Genomic DNA, 5,593 nt, shown 5'->3' with positions numbered 1-5,593 from the left:
TATTTTTCTTCACTAATTTCGTTGTATCAGTTTCTAGTGGTCGTCAAATTGTTTTTATACTTGTTTGAAATTGTTGAACTCCTATTTTTGCAAAAATAAATGTATTAAGTTTTTTAAAAATAAAAATGTAATATTTAACTAAATCAATCAATTTATAATAATAGTTTCCCATGTATTCTATAATATATTCTATCAGTTAATAGTTAAGCAGCCAACTGTTTTATAAGGAGCACCGATATATTATTTTGTTAACTTCGTGATTGGGAGGAACATTTTTTTTAACGATTCGTTCGATTTTTGATATTTAGAAGAGTATACGTAGAAGTAATAGTAAATATTGGAGATGACTTAAGATTTACTGCGATCGTCGTCGTAATTTGTAAATTTGTTACGACAATACAGATAAATGCAATACAACCGTTGTTGCACTCTGTTGTGAAACGGGTAAGATACTGTATCGAGTAATACATTTTTTTGCGCTTTTACCTCACTATACCTCATTATACCAAGGTACAAAGCTCAATTTCATTTTGCGCTTTTGAGTTATCGAAAAAAAATCGTTATGAGTTTTTGGGTATTACCTCTATCAGGTTATGTAATTATACATAGGTATTTACAACAACATACGTGAATTAAATGAAATTTGTATTTAATTTTTTTTTTGATTTCTAAAATTATCGACATATTGCAGGCTATAGTACAATTAAATTCACGAAAATTGTTTTCTTTTGCAAATAATAAAAAAAATATCAATTTTTTCCATCGCATTATTATTTTTTTTTAAATTTGTTTTGTTTGATTCGACCGTTTTAATTCAGAATACTTTTGATATAAGATTGGTAATGTTATAAATTATAATATTTAGGATAGAAATAAAAATATTAGTCAATTATAAATGTATGAATATTGCTCACCTCTTTTGTAGTTTAAATCTGTAACGGCAACAGTGTGAGAGAATACATCTATTTATTCTTTTATAATTTTTCAATAAAAAATATTAAAAATTTAATGTGTTTACTCATGATTTGAATACTAAGAACTTGATGTATATAGACCAAGCTATTAGAATGATATAAAAGTGTTTGAAGAAAATTAACGATTATTGTGCTATAAAGTCGCTGGAGTGTAATACAAAAGGTCATACTGGCGGGTTGGTCTAAGAAAAATGGAGTAAGTACAATAAGTACATAGTATAATACGTTTACATTACTAAATGCAGACTCGTTCTTTGACCCGATCGTGATATCATCATCATTATTATTAATAATTTGTATGTTATTTTCAGTAGTAATCGTGTGATATAGAATAATTATTACTATACGAACGTCTATTTATTAATAAAATATAGACGTGATGACAATTTATTTTGTTGATGGTTAAATTATTGATTATAATATTTATAATAATAATTAATATGTCAATACAATTTTTAAATGTTAATATTTTGAAATTATGAGATAGAGTGGCCGACAACCATATAAAAAAATGGAATTTCATTAATGCGTATGTTCGTTCAATAATTATAATAACGATATTTAACGTTATGTTTGTATTATAGTCAGCCTATATTAAATATAATCTCTAATGATTAATAAATAATATATTAACACAATAAAATATAATAATATTACATAAAATCAGAAATAAAAAATTTGGTTTAATTTCATACGTAGGTATAGGTGGGAATGTGGGATGATAACTATATGTAAAAAATTATGAATAATTTTATGACCCTTATTGATTTCCATGTAATTTAGTACCTATTGAATACAGTGAAAGTAAAAACATGGGAATTTAAAAATAGAAAAATGAATAGATGTATTTTAACTTTTGTAAATATTAAACAATTTTCAATGAACATAAGCGGAACTTGATTGACTTATTTAGTAGAGCTAAAGGACATTAATTTATAAGCTTTATGCAAGAAAAAAATAAAATTTATATTAAAAACCATTTGAATTAACTAAAGAAATTAATTTTGTAGTTATACTTGCGAGGGTAGTTTTATCGATTCCGCAGAACGGACATTTGTATATGTTGATTCCACCGGCTATTGATTCCATATACATAGACACATAGTAGGGCAGATAAAAACAGTAAGGTATGAAATAATAAATATAATAACTTAAATATTGACGAAGGTGATTACTATAAAAAATTAAATTAAATTGTCATTTTTTAAAATAGTGATTTGATGACAATGAATATATCATTTTTTTTTTTTAATTTAAATAACCGTGAAATATATTCGTTATATACAATGTAAATTACATATATTGTTCTTATTTCATAATTTTTGTTTTTGCTGATTTTATTTATGTTTAATCCTCTTATTATTATTATATATATGTATTATATTGTACTTTTTAGTTCAATATAGTATGTGAAAACAAAATTATTTTAGGTAGAGCTTTAGTGATTTGAGAGGTAAGTTTTTATGAAACCATTCACAACTGTAAATTTTTTGTTTCAATGGTAATGAACACATTTCCTATATTTTAAGATTACCATTAATGTGACTATCACATAATTTTTTTAGCCTCTCGTTATCAGTTTTTAGTATAATATAATAATATACAATCCGATGAAATTAGCACAAAGAAAAGTTAGACGAAATCGATAGCTGATTCAATTGATAAGTTTCTTACAGATAAAAAGGTAATTTTGGCTATTGATATACATCCTTGCGAGAGTATAGTCCATATAACCTAGTCAAACGCCACCTCTGTCCTCTGACACATTAAATTTAGATACATTAAACTTGCATATTTAGCCATTTAGGTATAAGTAATGGAAGTAGCAATAGTTCAATAAGCTGGTGGTTAAATAGTTATGTGCTCATAGATGTTTTAAATACGAACTAGCATACAAACAGTGGCATAGCCAGAAATCACCCAGTGGAGGGGGGGTTATCTTTTTTCACTTCATTAAAATATATTGTCTTGATATTGTAAAACTGTAAATGCGCCACCAAGTTTTACGTTAATTGAATAATACATATTTGATTAGCCTTTGATAAACTATCGATACCAACTTTTTGTGAACGTTATTATTATTTCTAATTATTGCACATAGTACACACTTATTGACTTATTATAGGTACTCCTATTTTTTTGCCAAGGGTGTGGGGAGGGGTTAGTATGAATTTCATGGAATGTAACTTCTCCGAACGTACTGCGAACGTTAAATTAAGACATATAATATATAGGTAGGTAAAATTCTACTTATATAATATACGATTTTATTACTTCTAAATAAATGAAAAAACAAATTGCAATTTAGTGTTAATCCAATGATAGTGTTGTAAACGTATTAAACTTTTTATATTACTGTTTGGTTAGCATAAGCTACATTTATAAGGTTATCCCCTAAGATTCAAATGTCCTTCACATGCCTTTGGAAACATCTATCTCATTATTATTTATTTTTATTATTGTACTCTTATATATTTTATACGATAAGCCATAAGCTGAATTATATAGGTCTTAATATATAGTTATATAACATACGACAAAATTAGCAACATTTGTATACGAAAATTTTCTTTCTTCGAGTTTTTCAATAAAAACCAAATATACAAGAGTCGTTGCCCGTTGGAGTAAATTACTACACACAGATGTAATTTTATTTATTCTTTAGATTCAAAATGTCAATGTTCATTTGACTCTACAACTAAGATAAAATGTGTAACTATTATTTTTCTACTATTTTTCTCTTTCTTACTATTTAAACCACTTTTTTTTTTTTTAAATGAATAGTTTAAATTGTTTAATATTTTAATGTGAGAGAGATGCAGTGTTGAATTCTCGTAGATAAATGTGACATGAATCCATAAAGATTGAGAACCACTGGTAAAGAATAATAATGTAAAAAATATAATTATGTGACTAATAACGATCTACGAAACTAAATAAAAATCTTATCTAGACGATTGCGCGCAAAGTTTTATATTATTGGAATGATTGGAGAACAATATGATAATGTTTTATAATATATGTTTATTGTATATTATGTGTGTTAGTGCGATTGGGTATAGTAGGCAATTAAGGTATGATGGTGTTGTATGCGATGATGTATAAATTTATATACAATTTTTACGTATTGCGGTCACGTGTAGGGAGTTATAGGAAAACTAATATTGAAACAATAAATTGCGATGGCTAAGAACTAACACAGAGATAAATAATAACAATTAAATAGCGTGACATAATTAACGCCATAAAATAGCATAGTTTACGTATATGGCTGGTGCGGAAATCGCATGACGTGAATTCATGACGCGATTTTTTCTTTTTTAATAATTTTTATTTAGAAAATTAGCAAATCACGAGGCACAATAAGTATATTATAGGTATATCATAACAGAGACAAACTATAAAAAAGTATAAACAATTTGAAAAAGAAGGCATATTATACTTAAACTATAAAATAATTTATTTTATTTAATTAGTCTTGTACATTGTTTTACAAAAGGCTAATAAAAAAAAAATAGTCTTGTAATTTTTAGACTTTCCAGTGTAAAACGATGAATGTATTGATAGGTAGTGTATTTTTTGTATAAAACACTTTTTTAGTAGGTAAAAAAATAGGTACTTGAATTTTTAATTTAAATATATTTTACAATATAGGAAATGGTAAAATTAATGCTGAGTGTTATTTAAAAAAAAAATAACCATAAATATTTGAAATTTTTACTTAATGTTTATATTAGGATTTGCTGGAACGAGTAAAATTACTTAATTACATATTCAAACAAAGAAGAAGTACATATTATTATAGTTATTTTTTTGTAATCAAAAAAATACTTGTGAAGATTTGACAGTTTTACGTATTAGGTACGTATATTATTTTATTTTATACACACATCACAATAGTCAATACACACAATGGTATTTTCAAAATATTTAAATTAATTTTATGGTACCTTTTACCTATTTATGTGACGAACTTATTTACTTTGATCTATGAAAAGTCGATAATGATACAGGAGCTAATATTTTTGAATACAAATAAATTCAAAACTAAATTTTATCAAAAAATAGTTTTGCGTAAAAATAGTTTTTTTTTCATTATTATCAAGAAAATTTTTCTCAGAAAAGTATGTTAAAAATTATTAGTCTTGACCTTCCAAAAGTTAATAACAATAATATGATAATTGCTGTTTTCGGAAAAATGAATTCACCCTACCGTATAACTAATAGTAAAATAAATTCCTATAAACTTTCAGTGTAAATAAATAATAAAATATACTTTATAATATAGATCATAGTACCTATATTAGCCATCTTCACTCAGAATTGTTTTTTTGCGATGATTTATCATTAAATTTAAATTTAATAAATAAACTATCAACTACCTTCAAAGGGTTTCCAAAGATTGTTTGCGTAGGAAGCATAATGTCAGAATGTATTATGAAATCTTTCGTGAAATGTTTTTGATTCTTTGTCTACTGATTTAAGTTTGAGATCAGTAAGAAGAATATTAAAACTAATAATACACATAAGGTTGAGCATTAGAAATTCTGTACAATGGTGTTTTCCGGAAAGTTTGAATTTTATAGATTGGCATAACCCTAAAGTTAGATCCACGATGC

Source organism: Aphis gossypii, chromosome 3 (assembly GCF_020184175.1).
Source record: "Aphis gossypii isolate Hap1 chromosome 3, ASM2018417v2, whole genome shotgun sequence".
Lineage (NCBI taxonomy): Eukaryota > Metazoa > Arthropoda > Insecta > Hemiptera > Aphididae > Aphis > Aphis gossypii.
This window is presented reverse-complemented; position numbering follows the sequence as displayed.